The 20,624-nt window shown below is 32.6% G+C and overlaps 1 long non-coding RNA gene across 1 annotated transcript; it reads left to right on the top strand.

Moving 5' to 3' along the window:
* The first annotated feature begins 9,989 nt into the window (after positions 1-9,989).
* LOC118492426 lies at positions 9,990-10,963 on the top strand. The gene is made up of 3 exons (XR_004893657.1): positions 9,990-10,033; positions 10,394-10,538; positions 10,777-10,963. It is a non-coding gene; the product is annotated as an uncharacterized LOC118492426 (long non-coding RNA).
* Positions 10,964-20,624: the final 9,661 nt, after the last annotated feature.

Below are 20,624 nucleotides of genomic sequence, written 5' to 3'. Positions count from 1 at the left end.
ATGGATCAAATTGCCAGGAGTACAAATATTCAAAACGGAAAATCATACAACGATACTATGCTAGGACTCAACTAAACACGCTGAGGAATGAGCGACCTTGTATCAAAATGGTTGTTTGAAAGGTTATTGTAGTGCTTTTGACAATTGACTAAGGTCACACAATCTATGAGGAATTTGCAATTAGCAATTTCTTGAAGGCCACCAAACAGGATATCAAATGTTCGGTAATGATGCTCAAGCCCAAGACCTCACGAGCAAGGCCGTCTCCGAGAATGACAAAAAAAAGAGCCTCGGGCGAGACAAAAATTGGGCCCACTCTTTTTAATATAAACCCATCAGTTATATATCAAGAAACCACAATACGACGATAATTGTTATAAAATAAACAAAAAATGGTGTAGCAAAACGATTGAACTTACTTAAGCGAATCTGCGACTCTTCTGGCATTTTTGAAAGCAAAGCTGTCGATCAAGTCTTTATAGTCCATACCTTCTTGCAAACATCTAGACAAAAATATTCAAAGTTTCAAACATGTAGGTTTCATCTTGCAAACATCTATACATCAAAGTTTTAAACATATAAACAAACATCAAAGCTTTAACTTTCATTCTTTCAAAATAGTAGCGGAACTTAAACATTTAGGAGTGGGGGGAAGGGATGTATATGTTCAATCCGGTTTTGATTCTAATTCCCTAACAGATTCTAGGATTCTTCTATGCGTATCTGATTAACGATAAGGTAACGGAATATGATTATTCGTTTAGAATTTCTTACTACTGTTTGGTTTTAGATTTTGTTGACCTAATTATCTCTCTACTTTGTAGAAATATAATATTATCTAGTTACTTTTTTCAAATATGATAGAGATTATGACGAAAGTTATATGAAATTTTATAATGTTAAACAAATGAAAATGAAAATCTACATTAAACTAACAAAAAGAGAAAATACTAATATTCAATATACTTTTTTTTAGGATCTTTTCAGAGTCGATGTATAATAACAGATATCATCATATCTATTTTTAATGGCTTAAATTACATCAACTTAGCTTTTGGCGGGGCTTGAACCCTTGACTTAAGAAAACAAAATTTCAAATAATCCTTCTAAAAATTGGATGAAAAAACTTTGCCCATATATAAAACAACTCAGGTTGATTAAAATATATATTGAACGATATTTTAATTTTAATATATATAGGAACTTGTATATCTTATTTTCAAATATGTTGCGTGTTCTAATGATAATAAAAAATCAAATATAGTAACGTTTTAAACGATGGGAACCTTTTGGAAAACAATAAAAAATGTCACATTCGTCAAATAACTCTAGATGAGTCTCAAGTCCAACAATGCATATACACCTACTTACTAGATGCACATTGACTAGGAAATGAAAGGGACTGCACAGAAAATAAGCCAAATTATATATATAACTTTCGATTAGAGCTTTTCACGCATGGGCGGACGCGGACCCAGCATTTGCCCAGGGTGGGCGGCCACACCCCTTGAAAAAAAAAGGGTAAATTACACTTTTCGTCCTTTATGTTTGTATCGGATTGCAATGGATAGCCTTTAACTTCAATATTTACAGTCACAGTCCTTTATTTGGAAAACTCGTTACACTCTACGTCCTTTACCACTAACCAAGTTATAGTTTTCAGTTAACTATGACATATGCCCTACACATAAGGACATTTATGTCTTTTTACCCTATCTATTTATATTGTATATTATAATAATCAATAAAACTGCTCCCTCACTCTCTTCGTCGTCATCATCATCATCATCCTCCCCATTCATCACCAATAAAAACTTACTCATCCCCAAACTCAATAAAACCCACTTTTTATCTCTTTAGTCTTTACTGTATCTCTCTCTCTCTCTCTACAAAGCTTCTGGTTGATGGTACATTATATTTAGTGAGAGAAAATATATGTATAGAGAGAAACAGACATATAGATTTAGAAAGAGAATGTAAAGATTCCACAAATCTGGATTTCAAATTTCAATGGAACCAAGAATTAGGATTCATTCCCTCCTTTTAATCTCCTTCACCTCCTTCTAATTTCCACTTTTCTCATCACAAAATCAAACTCAATTCCACACCAAATCTCCCAACTTTCGTACTCCAAATACTGTAACGACGTCGCTGAAGAATACCAATCAACCGAAACCCAATATTCTAACAACAATTTTCTCCGGCTAGATAAAGCAGTATACAGCTTGGGGTTTCAAACCCCCCAATTCAATTTCAACCCAATTTCATCTCAAATCGCATCGTTTACAATCCTAAAAGCCTACCACACGAATTCGAATAATATTATTAAGATTAATGTGGTTCTTAACCTAATTGGATCGGACATTGTTAGTTATTTTTCTGGCGATGTTCATCGCCGGAATCTCCGGCTTGTTAAGGTCCGACCACCGCGGTTTGAGCCACCGTAACAACACCACCACCGCCACCGGAAACGTCCTCATCAACATCTTCACCCACCTCAGCTTCAGCTGCCACCACAGAGACCAAAAAAGTGGAATTTTTTGGCTTGAAAATGGCGGGTCTGATGCATTCTGAATGGGATTGTAGAACAAGACATTTGGTTTTGGGGTTTGGTTTGAAAGTGAAGGAGGAGATTAGGGATGATTTGGGTTCTTGAAGATGGAGGGATAAGAGAGTGAGGGTGGCTGAAGTGGAAATGAGTGGTGGAGGTGGTTACAGGAATCGAGATATATGGGGGCTGATGTTGTGGTATATGTTTGGTATATGTAATTTATTTATTTATTAAGAAACATTTTAAATAAAAACATGAAATGACCAGGATACCCTTAAGTGATTAAATTTAACTGGAAATTTTAATTTGGTTAGTGCTAAAGGACGAAAGGTGTAACGAGTTTTCCAAATAAAGGATTGTGACTGTAATTATTGAAGTTAAAGGCTATCTATTGCAATTCGATACAAACATAAAGGACGAAAAATGTAATTTACCCAAAAAAAAATTTAATGTATATTTTAGGCAAAAAAAACCAACCGTACCCCTTGAAAATATGATTGAACACTTCATCCGCACGCCCAACAAAAAATTTCCTGATCCACCACTATTTTCACGTATTTCTTGGCTAAACTACTAACTATGGTATACGGTTTGAAAGAACTATAACCAAATTAGCTAGACTTGATGCCGACAAAACAAGCAAAAAATGGTATATTTTTCTTTGAACGGCGAGTCGGCAAATTTGGATCACTGACGGACCACTGGAGTATCATGTGCCACCAGCGGAACACCCGATCATATCCATCTTTAATAGACAATAATGCATATACATCAATTTAGAAGGAAACCCAATAAATTTGGGAAAAATCTCCTTGTGGGAATTGACCACAGGACCTAATGGTCACTAAGTCTTATCTCACTCCTAAGATGTCACTAGGGTCTAGGCTATAATGACATGGAAAAAAAATGGTCTAGTTAACCGGATTTCTCTTGATTAGTCTGTATTAGTTATGTTTTGAATTAAACATATAGTTAAGTTATTTGGTCTAGTTAACCGGATTTCTCTTGATTAGTCTGTATTAGTTATGTTTTGAATTAAACATATAGTTAAGTTATTTTTATCTTACGTTTTCTTTTATTAGTTTAAAGAATTATGTTTTGAATTAAACATATAGTTAGTTTATTTTATCTTAGGTTTTCTTGTATTAGTTTAATGAAATGTATATAACACATATAGATTCGGGTTGATTGGTTTAAAGATATGAACCGGCTTTTAAAAAAAAAAAATCTTTATAAACTAATAATTAACAAATATAATCATTAATAATACATTTTATCATTAAAATTCACATCAAACCATATACATCAACTAATCTATCTATCTATACTTACTATATAATAAAAGAAACCAATAAGTGACACGTGTCATTCATTGAAGGCGTCTACATTTGTAATTTCTTGCATTTTTATACTTATCTTATATCAATTAATTAAATGATAAATAATCAATTAATATTAAATCTTATCTTACTTTGAATGTCGGATAGAATCATTCTATTTTTTATAATAATATTTTATCTTCAATTTAAGCTATAAATATTCTATTTTTTCTAATAATATATTATCTTCAAATTTAAGTTATAAATTAAAGATATTTTTTTAAATAATGCTTTCTTTCCCTTCGTATTTTATCTTTCTTATTTATTCATAATATTGAATTGATTCTAACAACAAACATTTAAGATGTTGCACATATTATATATTTTTTTTATAAACATTGAACATCATATATTCGCACCGCTTGCGGTATGCGCATATAATATATATGTGTGGACGCTCTGAAGGAAAAAGTGAAATTGCACTAATTTTAACGTTAGTTTACTAAGTTCGTGAAAATAACGTTAAAAGTGGCGGACGGTTAATAATGCATCATCATCATGTGGTGGCGTTAATAATAGAAAGACAAAAGGGAACATCCACTAATCAGTCTTTGTCCCGATTGCTTAGTGTTATGTGCTTTATGTCCAAGGCTTGATGCAAAACTACTATCGAGCCGGGGGTCTCACTGAAAGCAGCCTCTACATCTTACCCTCCTCAGACGCTACGTTAGCTTTGCTATTGGTGGGATTTACTGAGTATGATGATGATGATGATGATGATGATGATGATGATGATGATGATGATTTAGTACATATAATTAGATTTATTCAACCCGTATAATACACGAGGTTTATAAGGATATATAATTTTTTTACTATTTAGTTTATAAAATTACATTTATCCAACCCGAGTAATATACAAGGTTATAGAATTACATTTATTTAACCTGTGTAATACACAGTGTTTTTAAAGATATAACTTTTTTTATTATTTAGTATATATAATTAGATTTATTCAACCCGTACAAATCACGAGTTTTTATTATTTGGTATATAAAATTACATTTATTCAGTACAATACATGAGATTCTTAGAGATATAATTTTAATATATAAAATTACATTTGTTCAACCCGTGTAATAAACGAGATTTTTAAAGAATAATTTTTTTAATTTAGTATACATAATTACATTTAGTCAACCCGTGTAATACACGAGGTTATAACCTAGTTTATATTATTAAAAAGATTACATATTATCATTAAAAACTCTGGACGTCTACATTATTCAATTCTATTTTAAAAGTCATAAAATCATAAACAGAAATGGACCAGAATATATTACAAATAAATACTAGAACTTGGGTCAAAGTCCAAGAACATTTTGGCCCATTTCTATTTAAAATTAAAGGTGTCAAAGTCCAAGACTATGATGGTCAAATCAATTCGTCCCTTCCCGTGTCCATTCTAGATAAAAAAAATATTAAACAACATATTTTAAAATTAAAATAACAAATGCTATAATAATCGAGAAATACAAACCTAAATTACTTGTATGAAATTGTTTTCTAATATGAGAAATATAAACCTATATTAGCTATGTTTTCAAATTTGAAAAGTTAAACATGTGGTTTGCTACTTATTATGACAAAAAAAGTGCAAAACTAGAGAGGGTTCAAGAGTTCTTTACATCATTTAGCCAGTGGATTTTTGTATTTACAAAGGTATGCAACCTTATTTATTATTTTTTTGACTCTTAAAATTCTAGTCTATAGAATATAGATAAAAGAATGTAAAAGAAATTATGTTGTGATCGCCTATTCGAAGAGTTTTGTTTCATCACTATAAACCCATAACGTGTTTGAGAAGCTAATCTCCATAAAAAAAACTAAAGCTAGTTAGTTAGTTGCAAGATGTCACGCTCGTTCTATTAATGACGATTTGAGGTAAGTAAATTAAACTAATTTCACATATGGGTAGTAACATATTTAAGATTTGTCATGACCAATCTATCTATAAAAATATGTTTATAAATTACTTATTGATGTACATTTATTATTTGATGAAATTGATTGTTGTTCTAAAAAGGTTGAAGAAATTATGGTAGTGATGGTGGTAGCTATGAATTCAAATTAGGCGAGTATTCAAAAATTGGGGGTAACCGGTTAGGTTCGTTTGGTTTGAATGGGTTAGTCAAAAGTCAAATATATAAGCCTAATGACACGGATGCAACCAACTATTTGGTGAAAAAAATCGCACCAAAATGTTCTATTTAAAAAATGGTTAATTGCAAAAATTTGTGATTTAATTTATGCATCAATTTGCTAATCGATATTTACATAGTAGAAGGATGATCATTACAAAACATTAATTATTATGAGAATAAAAAAAATAACTTTACTAAATTTTGAGATTTAAGATTCATATTTTTTTAAATTTTATGTTTCTTACATTCATATGTGTATTATTATATATACATAAAAAACTATATGTTTTTAGCTATACATAGCGTACATATATGTAGGTAATTTAACCTATATATATGTAGGTTATATAAAACTAAATTTTTTTATATTTTGTCTTGAATTCTGGTGTATTAAACAATAAATCTTACATTTGTAACATTTTTATATACTTTTTAGATTTTTCGGATTAAAAAAATGAGTGATTCATTTTATTCTACGTGTTTTCCAAATATTAAGTGTTTTGCATAGAATCTTCCATAGTACAAGGCACATATGCAGATACCGGATACCGGAGGAAGTGATCTCCAAAAAACTCTAGTATTTATCAGGGGTCAAGTGAGTGATCTCCAAAAAAAACTTTAGTATTTATTAGTATATGATATGTGTTTTTTATACGAAGAGTGACTAATGATTACATATATCTTAATAGCGATTTGATAAAAATATATTTAGTCCCCTACTATATGTTAAGGGTGGGCATGGATCGTTTGTGTCGGTTTTAGGCTCAAACCAACTTAAAAATTAAAAGGTTTTGTATTTTTGAAAATTGTTCAGTTTCACTTTTTTTCTCGCGATGAGTTGGGTTGGGTTTCATTTTTTCAGATTTTGCCATTTAGGCTTGAAAGATTTTTAGGAAAAAGAATTAAAGGCTGTTTGACAACTTCTGAATGGTTAAGTGTTGAATCGGTAAGAGATCTGAACCATTAAGTGCTGAACCAGTAAGAGGTCTGAACCATTAAGATCCAGTATAATGCTTAACCGTTCAGAGATAAATGTCTGATCAATTTAGATTAGAGGTCTTAAACATTTAGACTCAGTATAAAACTTAACCATTCAGATGCAAATGTCTGAACCATTCAGATATCTGCTAGCGAAACAAACAATCTGAACCATTAAATGTTGAATCAGTAAGAGGTCTGAACCATTAAGAGGCTTATTAAGAGCCAAAAAACACAACCCCTTACTCAGAAAAAATGTAATAAACTATTTGTAAGTATGACATTGTTTTGAGGAATGCAACTTTTTTCCCTTTAATATCTATACATATAATAAAGTAAACCTATTAAAGACACGTGTCATTCTTTAGGGTGATTTCCATAGAGTTTTCCCGTCTAAAAAAATATATTTTTCCTATTTATCTCAACTTATTTTTTTTTAAATTCAGATAACTATCAATTAAAATTTACATATGTAATTTAAAATTATATTCTACATGCTAAAAGATAATTTCTTTTATTCAAAAGGAATTGGCCAGTATCTCTACTAATTAATTTGTTTAAAGATAACTATAGTTTGCTTAAAGATAACTATCAATTAAAATTTAGATAAGCAATTTAAAATTATATTCTACGTGCTAGAAAATATAATTTCTTTTATTCATATCGAATTGGCCAATCTTTACAAATTAATTTGCTTAAAAATACGTGTGATAATCTCAATGTTTAACAAATGGTTTAGGGATAAAGGGTTGAGATCCTGTACAAACAGCACATACTGTGAGAACCATAAGAACAGATCTGAACCATCCAAATTCTAGATCAACGGTTTGTGTTGATTACAATTAAAAACCTTAGAATTAAAAGATATAATTATACAACCAGGGGTAATAAAGTAAATGTGCTATTTGTGGACCCCACTAAATCTCCGAACTATCAGATTGTTCCCCTTTTTACGTCCGTATCCAACTACAACTCTTCCTTCCTAATTCATTCATTGTTATCTGTGCTAATTAAATATAAAAAGAAATAAACTTCTATGAATCACAATTTATTCAATCATCCATCGTTGTTATCTGATCGACCGAGTAAGAACAAGGATACGAAGAGTGTGCTAATCGGCTAGAATAGGTTCGATCAGATCGAGAAAAGCTTCAATCTGGTAAGCATTTATCTCCAACTGTTCATCTTCTTTTTTCTAATTTTTAGGGTTTTTTTGGGGGGCGAAGTTGAAGGGTGCTGGTTGTTGTTGAGGGAGATGTTCACGGCCGGCGGGGATGGTGCTGACTGTTCATGTTGATGATATTTTTGCCGGAGATGTGTGATATTGTTCACGGGTGCTGGTTGTTCTTGTTCAAAAAGGTGGTGCTGACTGTTCTTGTTCACGAATATGGTGCTGATATTGGTCACAGTGATTGTGCTGACTGTTCTTGTTGATGTGTGTTGAAAGTGTGCTGATTATTGTTGCTTGTTCGTGCCATTGTGCTGACTGTTCTTGTTGATGTGTGTTGAAAGTGTGCTGATTATTGTTGCCTGCGAAGATGAAGATGAAAATTTCAAATTTTGATTTGAAATATTGCATGAATATAGGGGATAACTAAAATTTAGAATTAATTAAATACAAAAAGTCTTGTGGGTAAAGTCTAAAATACCCTTGTCTAATTTTTTTAATGAAGGACACATGTCTAATAGTGGTTGGTTCTTATAGTTGTTACCAATATTAAGGTTTGTATTTGATCCCATCTCTAGGGATAAATCATTTTTCTTAATTTAGTTGAATTTAATTATTTTATTGGTTTTTAGAAGAATACAACTTATTACAAGTGTTTTTATTTCCAATTAAATTTGAGATATTAAATTAATAAAACAATTTCTGTTTAACATAAACATATTTTCTTTATAATATGATGACATCTTTTCATTTTAATTCAAAAAAACAAAAGTTAACTATTTCTTGCATATTGTACCCTCAACAATGCTTATACCAACGCTACCTGTTGTTGGATTATCATAGATCCAAAATGATACTTAAAACAATAATTCTAACAAGATATTATCATTATCAAATTTGTCGAAATCTATTACGTATGATCTAAAAAATATAACACCAACAACACCATTTACCAGGTAAACAATATTTACAAATTTATGAATTATTTCTATATTTTTGTAATACATTCATATTCTCACCGAGTTAGTGCCTTAATTCTAATGCATTTTATGTCTCTCGGTTATTTAAATTTATATGTAATCTCGATTACTTATAGCTTTAAAGTTTATACAACTTTTATTTATTATACCCGTGTGTCACATGGGAAATAACCTAGTTAGAAAAATAAACAATAATCTAATTTTATACGATATAGAAGATTTTATACGATATAGAACATGATTTATTTATAATGTATGATGATATTAGTTCATTGCTTCCAATCGAAGAATAATGAAGTACGCAATGTTTTAAAAAAATAGAAATTATTGTTGTTGTTGACCCAAATCTATAACCTTTCATCTTTAGATTGTGTTTTATTTATTTCTATCGATCAGAATTATGAACAATGATATTTCACTTTCGGTAAATATTCTTTTTGTGGTTTATTTATATAGGTTTATGTTCTTTTGTGAACACTTTTTAATTAATGAATAAAACGAACAAATCCTGGCCATAGATCTTCTTTAATCTAAAATAAGGGTAGGATCGTCTTTTAACATATATAGTTTATTTATAATTTTCTTTTTTTAAATTTATCATGGCAGTTATCTAGTAAACCACCCACTCTTCAACATAACGTGCAATTTCAAATTTCTTTTGAAGATATCTTCCTATTCGTTCTTATCAACACCAATCACCATTTTTCCAATTCGTTTTGCAGATTATCAACAGTAAATTCAGCAATCCATGACACATTCTAGTGAACAGAATATTGTTTCATCGAATTCCCTAATCGATCAGACCGTTCAACCACCGGGAGATCAACATCAAGGTATATTCAGTATCCGATGATGCTTCAATTTTAATAGATTTTGAAATAGTCAAGTGGTTCGTTTAACTAAATTTTAAGATTTACTTTCATAGTTGTGTAGCGTTTGGTTTAGTTTGTATAAACCCTAAGATTTATACAAATCAGTATGAAACAGAAGCAGATCATCATCATATAATTATTACTTAGCTGTGTATTGTTTGGTTTAGTTGTATGAACCAGAAGCAGATTTTTTGGTGAAACAGAAGCAGATCATCATCCTAAAATTATTACATAGATGTGTATTGTTTGGTTTAGTTTGTATGAACCAGAAGCACATCATCATCGTATAATTATTACATATCTGTGTATTGTTTGCTACAGATACGAACGATCAGATTGTTGTTTCACCCACACGCTCCTCGTAGGTATATTTACAAACATTTCTTGGATGACTTGTTCATAAAAAGTTTTATCATATAAGGCTATAAACACAGTGCTGCTGTGAGCATGTCACAAGAACAAAAATGTAAGTCACACTTCCTCCAATCTTCAACATTCATGTTTTTATTTACGTGATTTTAAAGGGTGGTCACCATAATATATATGTATTGGTGCAGATGTTACATAAGTGTATATGTATACTAAGAGTTTAAGATACTGTCATACACATGTGTACAGTTATTTATGCTGAACGATAGGTCTCGTTTGTATCATATGTTATGTTTTCACACTAACAGACAGTCTCGTTCTTTTCATATGTGTAGATCAAAGGCAGTGATGAGAGGAACGTAGAGTTGAAGCAAAAAAATCACAAACTTCTATAGAACATTTTCATAGAACCTGAAAGGTTTACGCATGTGTATTGTTAACACATTCCTTACTTTACACATGTGTGTTGTTAACATTTTTATTTTACACATTTGTACATCATGAAACCAAGTAATAACTTGTAAATACATATACGTATTTTATGAAAGCATAGCGGTACATAACTATACATATATGTACTTCTGAAATGGTACATGCATAAAAGAATATAAAGCATACCTTCAGTTGGACATAAAAATTTAGTATTACACATATGTATTCACTTATCACATTAATATATTATATAACTATTATAATAGTAGTTGATCCTTCATGTAATAAAAACATACACATTATTCAAATATGAAATGCATCTAATGGGTAAAATAAAAATAAAAAAAAGACGATGGAGTGGACAAATTAAAACAAAACGGTTGAGCAAAATGAAAATAAAAAAATATGATGTAGTGGGCAAACTAAAAAAAGTTGATATTTTGGTGGAACCATGCTAAAAAAACGGAGATAGTTATTACTAGATTCCAAAACTGACAAATAACAAAGTACCATATTACCCCTAATTTTAAAAGGTTAGTTTAAATTAATTTTATGTATTTACAATCTTGCCATTCAATATCAATGGTTGATATTGGTTCATTTAGTTCTCAAATAAGGGTTGGTTCACTCTTGAACCCTACCTTATATATATATATATATATATATATATATATATATATATATATATATATATATATATATATATATATATATATATATATATATATATATATATATATATACTTAACGTTCTGTTATTTATTTAGTTACTAAAATAAATCATAAATAATTATTCTTAAACCTTTATCTTAAAGTTTTTTTTTTTTTAATTTCTTTCATTCTTTTGCTTATCAAAATAATGTCAACAAATTTATTTTTACCATCTTAATTTCTAGCTATCATATTTCTAACCCAATATACAAACTATTATTATTATTATTGTTGTTGTTGTTCATATAAAGTTCTTTCATAAATAAAACATTAAAATGTTATACTGTTTTCCAATAATCAATAACTGAAACACTAATTTTAAATTATGAGGGATCTTATATGCTCAATTTTGTTTCCAAGAAAAACATAAATAACAATTTTAATATTAAAGAGATCATATTCACTGTATTTTTACTTGAATATAGTAAAACAAAAAAAATATTGTTAAATGAACATGATGATGTAATAAAAATAAAAGGTTAATTGAATGATTTAGTGTGACACGAACGCGTTCTTTTTTCTATGATAGCAAGGTACTTTAATAATTGTTGAGGAGTACTATTATTAAGCCTTGTAATTACTTAATTTGATTTGTAATATCTTTTAGTTAGGCTATAGGGTGTGGTCATGATCCTTAGATCATGTGTAGTTGTAACAATTTATAATGCCCCCACCATGGGGCATTATCCGACACGTGGCGTCTTAGTCAGCAATGGGGCATTATAGCAAAAGTGGCGTAGTGGGACATTATGCCAATAACCCCCATTCAAGCATTTCTCATTTTTTTTTAAACTTAAATACTTCATTAAATAAAAAAAATACAATACTAGAAATAAAAAAAAACATCCGATTAAATTTAAAAAAAAAAACACTAGTTTTCGTCTTCGCTTTCTTCACCCTCGCCAACTTCGTCTTCCTCGTCCTCCGTTTCTTCCTCTCCCTCAGGTGGTACATACCGAACCGACCATGCGTGGTGTACCAAATCAACCATTAACTGGGAATGGTACGGTTCGTAACGCAACTCTCGCGCATTATTCACTCTTTCTTCCATTGACGCCTGTGGATGCTCCTCTTGAACGGCTTCTGGCACATAATTCTGGCATATCGCCTTTCCTTCGTCTTCCAAAATCATGTTGTGCATGATTATACAAGCGTACATAGCATCTCTCATTTTTTGCTTGCTCCATGCACGACAAGGATTTCTCAAGTATTGCCAGCGTTGTTTAAGAACCCCAAAGCATCTCTCAATGTCTTTTCGTGAAGACTCTTGAAGCTTTTTAAAGTATGCTCTTTTGTCATCAATAGGATCACTAAACGTCTTCACGAAAATCGAATACCTAGGATAAATTTCGTCGCTCAAATAATATCCATGGGGGTAGTACTTTCCATTTGCGTAAAACGACGCTTTTGGAGCTTTGCCAGAAATCCACTCCTCTAACAACGACGATTGTTCAAAAGCATTGATATCATTGCATGACCCGACCACGCCAAAGTAAGCCGACCAAACCCAAAGGTCCTGTGAAGCAACCGCCTGAAGAATAATAGTGGGTCCTTTTTGGTCACCACGTGTGTGTTGGCCTCGCCATGCAGTCGGGCAGTTATCCCAACGCCAATGCATGTAATCTATGCTCCCGATCATACCAGGCAAACCATGCTCGGCATTATGTACCTCGTAGATCTTTTGAAGGTCCTCCCATGTAGGCGTTCTAAGATAACGCGCATCGTACACATCAATTATACCTTTATAAAAAATATAAATAAACATAAGATTCAAAAAAAAAAAAAAATTCTAAGCATACTCGTCGTTTAAAAAAAATAAAAGTAAAGTATAAGAATTGTACCGCGACAAAAATGTTCCAAGCTATCTCGTGTTGTTTTCTCCGCCATTTTTAGATACTCGTCGTTGATGTCGGTAGTGTTACCATAAGCAAGGATTCGTAATGCCGACGTACACTTTTGGATACCGGTAAATCCAAGTGCCCCTCTCGCATCCGGTTTTTGTTTAAAATAATCGTAGTTGGCTTCCAAGTCGTTGACTATGCGTAGAAACAACCGCTTACTCATTCGGAAACGACGCCTAAAAAATTCGTTTGAAAATGTCGGCGCCTCGTCAAAATAGTCTTTCATCAAACGATCGTGTGCCGCGCGTCGGTCTCGTTCAACATAGCCTCTTTTATTTTTTTCTGCTTGGGGCCGACGAGAATGCTTGACATATCTCACCGCTAGTTGACATGCACTCGTAACCGCCTCTTGCTCAAGCTCCTCATCGGTCGAACCATCGCCATCCGCAAAATACTCGTTGTAGTAAAAATTTATCATGGATGAAGAACTAGGAGAATCCATTTTTTATAAAATGGTGGTATTTTTTTAGAGAGTTTTTGAGAGTTTTGGTTGAAAATGAGTGAGATTTGATTGTGTTTGTGTGTATATATATATATATATATATATATATATATATATATAAGGAAAAAGGTTAAAAAAAATAAAAATAAAAATATTATAGCCGTTAACTAGCCGTTGTGGCTTTTGATTGGTTGGTCAACATCACACAAGCGTTTTAATAATCACGCCGGCAACATTTTTTTTCAAAAATCACGCCCAAAAACGCCCCATGTAATGGGGGTTTGGGCGTTTTGGAGCGTTATTTTGCAATTTTTTTTTTAAAAAAACGCCCTAGTACGGGCGATCTTATGGTTACCAAGACCCTCCACATCAGCACCATGTCACCTACTTCCAATCCATCATCCAAAACCACTATCCTAACGGTGTGGTCATGACCCAAACCACTATTCTCTTAATTTTAATTTAGTTTTGTGAAAAAGGAAAAAAGAAATATTGAAAAAGGAAAGGAGGCCCATGGTTGTCATGGTTTAATCCATGCAAACCATGGTGGATGAGACAATGGGTGGTGTAGCAATTCATTAATGGTCGCATTAATGACCCAGTTCATGATCCCCACACCCTTTAACCTTATTGGTTTCCAAAATTTACTTTTAGTTAGTTTTTATAATTCCGTAAATACATCTATATAAACTATTTGTAAGTTCTATTGGTTGTTAGATGTGTTCGATGGTTGATTTAACTATATGAATCCGTAGATACAGATTCAGATAATGAATCGGATGTCAATGTGAGACTAGCACACTTGGTAGAGACATATGCCTCTTAGAGGTGAGGTCCTAGGTTCAAACCTGGGTAGAGGCGATTAATTTAAAATTGAGTAAATTACAAGTTTTGTCCTTTATGTTTACATCAAATTTCAGGCGCTGTCCTTTAGGCCAAAACTTGACAGGCGGTGTCCTTTACGTTTCAAAATCTTGCACGTTTCGTCCTTTAGGCCAAACCCAGTTAGATTTTTTAGTTAAATCTGGTCATGTGCCTTGCACATGAGGGCACTTTTGTCATTTTATCTCCTCAGAGACTATTGTGTAAAATATCTTATATTTAAGGGCTAGTTTCTGAAAAATAAAAAGATTATAAAGAAGCCCTCTCTCTCTTTCTTTCAGACATGCGCTCTCTCTCTCTCTCTCTCTCTTCTGCTATCTAGGGTTTCGAATTTAAGCATATAAAAATCTCTAAAACCCCCAAATTTCAACTCTCAATTTCCTTCAAATCCTCACACAAAGCGTTCTCAAATCCTTCAATCGGCTCGCAACTGTGTGCGCGTAATCCAAATGCAGGTAAATCCACCTCCAATTTCATCAATTAATTGATTTGTCACCAATCGTTCTTCAAATCGAGCAGTTTGTAGTTTCTGTTCGATTTTAGGTTAAAGTTTGTTGCTTTAGTTAGAATTCATGGGGAAATCTGGTGGTAGGAAGAAGAAGAGTGGGGGTGGGGTAGTCAAAATCAAAGTCAAAACCCTAGTCAAACTGGTGGTCATGTGTCAGGAGTAAACCCTAAACTTATATCAACTATGGCTAATGGTGGTGGTGTTGGTGTTGATTTGGATTCAACTGTTTTCTTGAAGAGGGCTAATGAGCTTAAAGAACAGGGGAATAAGAGGTTTCAGGCTCGGGATTTTGTCGGTGCGCTTGAACAATATGAGAATGCGCTTAAACTTACTCCTAAAAACCACCCGGACCAAGCAATTTACCATACTAACCGGGCTGCTTGTTTGATGCAAATGAAGCCCATTGATTACAAGATGGTGGTGTCTGAGTGCTCGATGGCGTAGGGCGCGGGCTTTTGAGGCGGTGGGGAAGTATGAAATGGCTATGTTGGATGCGCAGACACTGTTGGCTGCTGATCCGAGTCATCGAGATGCTTTGGAGATCGCTCGGAGGTTACGCGGTCCAATTATTGGGGCCCGTCAGGAGGCACAACAGGATCTTCAGGGTAGTTGATTTAGAGAATGTTGTGATGGTGGTTGTAGATGACGAAGGGTGGTGGTGGTGGTGATGACGGCTGTTGTTGGTTTGGAGATGGTGGTGGTGGTGGAATGGTGGGTTGAGAGAGATGGGGTTGTGGTGGTCTTAGATTACAGAGAAAGAGAGAGTTTAGATTTTTTTTTTTATATTTTTTCTGTTTTTTAGATATAGTCTCTTAATAATAAGTGTTTACAAAATAACGCCTGTGAAGGTGAAATGACAAGTATGCCCTCATGTGCAAGGCACATGACCAGATTTAACTAAAAAAATTTAACTGGGTTTGGCCTAAAGGACGAAACATGCAAGATTTTGAAACGTAAAGGACACCGCTTTCACACCCCGACCACGTAAAACAAAAAAACGTGGCGGAAACGTCGGGGAGTGTTGTAACAGAATCATTGTTTCATAACACATGGAAAAATGAAATGTTGTTTTATTGAATAAATGAACTCATTGTTTTAATACAATCAAATAAGTACAACTATTATCTTTCAAGTTTTAAAGTCGCTAAGGCACGAGTCCATCCTAAGTGTAGCATATATCATCAATCATCATAGAGCAGTACCTAAAACATGTGTAAAAATAGGTACGTCAGCATAAAAATGCCTGTGAGATACATAGGTTTTATTGATGTAGGATTCATGACTTATAAGTTTAAAGAAAAGGTTTTAATAAAAGTAGTCATGATCCTTGAAAAAGGTTTTCTTTTATAAATCATACTAAAATTTATAAGAAATTAGATGATACAAAATAATAATACATAGGTAATTAAATAATTAAGTAAAATGAGTTTGTATAAAATATATTGTTTGATAAACAACATTTTGATAAAAAGATTTATAGTATATATAAAAATATACTTCGGTTTTAAGAAAGTTGAATAAGTTATATATTAAAATATATTTTAGTTCCAAAACCATTAACCCAAGTGTACTAAATAACGTCACGGTATGTAATGCGATGAAAACACTTATATATAAGAAGTACCACCGGCGTATCTACCATGTTTTCATCACATTACACCCGTCCCGTTATCTAAACACTAACCAAAAACCAGTCATTAAGTAAATAGTATATTAACCATACTTTAGTTGGTAACATAAATAAGTTTTCATTAGTATATCAAAAGTATACTTTGGATTTATAAATAACATATTAAACTATGTTTTGGTTTGAAAATAACATATTAAAACTATGCTTTGGATTATGAAGATAACATATCAAACTATGTGTTAATGATTAACAAAATATATGTTGGTTTTTGTACAATATCCAATATGAGAGCATATCAAACTATACTTTTGGGAGTATAACTTAATATACAAAAATAATGTGATTTAAGAATTCATTCAGACCTAGTGTATCAAAATACACCTTTGAGACTATAGAAATACCACAAAGGCAATCCCTATTTGGATGGAGCAACAAATTGGTTTCAGACATTCCATGACAACAGGAATGGGGTGTCAAATCCTATAGCGCTATATCATACTACCAACCGGTCTGGTGAACAAAATAAGTACTATTCCAAACATTAATTTTATAATCTTTAAGAAAAACTAGAGTTTAAACCATAAATAATCATTCAGTTTGTATAAAGATAAGTACTAGTATGTATAATCAATTATACTTTTGAAAACAAGAACATAACAAATAGGTACACATGTTTCACCCCAAAACAGTTGAAAACAGTAAAAGAGGGGGCTATGTACTCACTTGAGATTGCTTAGAAGTCCTAGGATAACCACCAAGCAAAGCTAGAGGAGCACGGAATCAAACGACACCTAATATTGATAACTACATAAATAAACCGGACCTAAATCGGGAGATCGAATAGTATGAGGTCTCGTAAACCAAATGAGTGTGGGAACTCATATGATATGGTTTAACAAGGCCTACATACTAAAATGAAACCTATCCTAAGTGCTTACGACCCATCACGACCCGTTTAGGTAGCTTACGCTACTTTAACGCGTCGTTTGCGTAAAACGTGTTCGGACCGCCTAACTAGTCTTATGACAAGTATTATATGCCTAAACATGTTTAATTATGTTGCATAATTAGTTAAATAAGTTTGGGTTACATATGCTTAAATATCAATTATGCATAAAAAGGGTATTTTGGTAATTTACCTAAGGCATATAAACTACCTATCATACAACTACTTAAACAAAGTGACCATAAGGTATAACCTCGGAAGGTTATTCCCTATACAACTATGGTTACTAAACATGTTTGGTCGGATCCTAATGATCGACCAAACGGGTCGGGTTCGAAAGTATAAGCGATTGTTTAGATCGCTTACCTTACGACCCTACATAAGCACTAATCTAAAAAGTGACGAGCTAAACACGCTAGAACATGTTTAGTTAAGTTAGAAAACAGGTTTGTTATTAAAACAAATGGTTTTAATACCCTAGAGTAGTTTGGTTACAAAATACGCGAGAAAACGCATTTTGGCCGAAACTACGACTCGTCACTGAGCCTAGATAACGTGGTAATCAGTAGGTATAGTCACTAGGGACTATAACCATCGTGATTGTGATCACGTTATGAAGTTCAAACGAACTTCGCATTGACCATAAACTGGTCAATGCAGAAAGTCAAATGCAGTTTGACTTTAACGATAAAAACGAATGAAAAACGCGAAAGAATACTTACAGAAGGTCCCCGCAAGATTTGAACCCGATTCTCTCTCAGGTAGGAAGCATATACTTCCACTTAGCGAGCTTGAATCAGATTCAAATGTGAGGAATGAATGAAAACATGGTGGGTATTTATAGGAAATCTAGAACCGTTAGGATCGTTCATCGTAAAACGAGCTTCGATCTCATCCGTACACATGTGCCCATGGTTTTGTGAAACCATGGGAGCCCATAGTTTCACTAAAACCATGTGCAAATGAGGGGAACAGCTGGAAAAAGCTGGAATTTAGATTTTTCATTTTGGTCCCTTCCTAAGATAACTATGGCAGAATGTCAATTTTGGTCCCTGAACTTCAGAATCTTGCATTTCGGCTCATTTTTGACACGTTTAAGCCCCGTTAACCTCATTTCAAGGCTCTAAAATGAAGTTATAGTATAGGGAACTAGAAATGTGCTAAAAAATATCCCGGATGTCGGCTCGTTTGGTCGTACGGTTGCGTTGTTCGGTAAATTACGACGGAAGTCGTAACGAACGCAAAAACGATCCAAATCAAGCGACGAATGGAATTTTCTTATGCCAAACACTAAAATAAAATATTTTAATGCTTACATAAATTTTTGGATGTCCGGATATATTCAGAACGTAAGATATGCGCGAAAATGCAAACTTATGCACTTTTTGACGCTTTTAGTCCCTGAATGACCAAAAGTTTATTTTTGCGCACCAAACACCTCAAAGCCTAATTCTAAGCTATGTAAAGGATATTTAGGGCATATTTAACTTATGATCAAGTTCCGGAAGGTTCGTTACTATACGAATCGGTATAGTTTCGCAGTTTGACACAATTAGTCCCTGCGATCGAACAAGCTCTATTTCAACACACCAAACCATCCAAAACTTATTTCTAAGTTATATGGAGGTTATTTAAGGTATGTTAAGCCTATTTCACTATTCCGGAGTGTTGGTTGCGTTAAACTGGTTATATTTACGCATCAGTGCGCGTATAACCTTCCAGAAAGCGATTTAGAGTTTGAAATCGGACAAGAATTGATATGTGCAAACGATACACATATTTTTACAAATCCCAAGTATGAAATATGATATTTCTTTGGTTTGGCATTTGTTTGATGGTTGAAGTGACACAGGTGTCACAACCGCCTGTCAAGTTTTGGCCTAAAGGACAGCGCCTGAAATTTGATGTAAACATAAAGGACAAAACTTGTAATTTACTCTTTAAAATTATTGGAGTAGTACAGTAAAGCAAGCGTTGCCATTAATATAATAATAATGAACCAGATATTTTAATTTTGAAAAAATACTCATTATTTGGTAATTTTTAATAAATCATTTATTAATATCTAATAAAACTCTCTCGGATATCCGAAATATTTGATTTTTCTTTTCTAAAAAAAGTATATTCGGAATTTTGAATATTCAGAAATTAGGCAATTACAAACCCTTAACGACATTATGCATGAACTACATTATGTGTTATGATGTGTATGTTACGTTATGGTATGTTTTTTCCGAGGGTTAGGTGTCCTTATGATTTTCTTTTAAATTTAGAACTCACTCAGCAACACCAACTTTTGCATGTATATCAGACTGATTTCGGTTCGCTTTATTGGACTAGGATCTCTTATTCTCTTTGGTTGGATTATGGAGGTACCCTGTATTCCAAAAGACTTATTTTAAGTACACTTTATTGGATCGGGATCTATTTGGTTGGATTACAGAGGTACCTTGTATTTCGAAAGATGACATTTTTCATTTATATCTTTTATTATGAAGCCAGATTTGTTTTATTGTTTATGGTAAATTTTATGGATTGCATGACTTTTACCCTGCAGTGGTTATATGACATTCTAGTTAAACCATGTGTGCTTAGAATTCACCTACTGTGAGGCCTTCCGGGTTTAGGGTTTTTTTTTTTCGAACGGAAAAACACTTTATATATAAATATAAAGAGCCAGCAAGAAGCTGGAGAAACAACAAAAGAAAAAGAAAAGACAAAGAAAAACGAA

This window comes from Helianthus annuus, chromosome 5 (genome assembly GCF_002127325.2).
Source record: "Helianthus annuus cultivar XRQ/B chromosome 5, HanXRQr2.0-SUNRISE, whole genome shotgun sequence".
Lineage (NCBI taxonomy): Eukaryota > Viridiplantae > Streptophyta > Magnoliopsida > Asterales > Asteraceae > Helianthus > Helianthus annuus.
The sequence above is the reverse complement of the archived record's forward strand: the minus strand, read 5'-3'. Positions and strand labels throughout refer to the sequence as shown.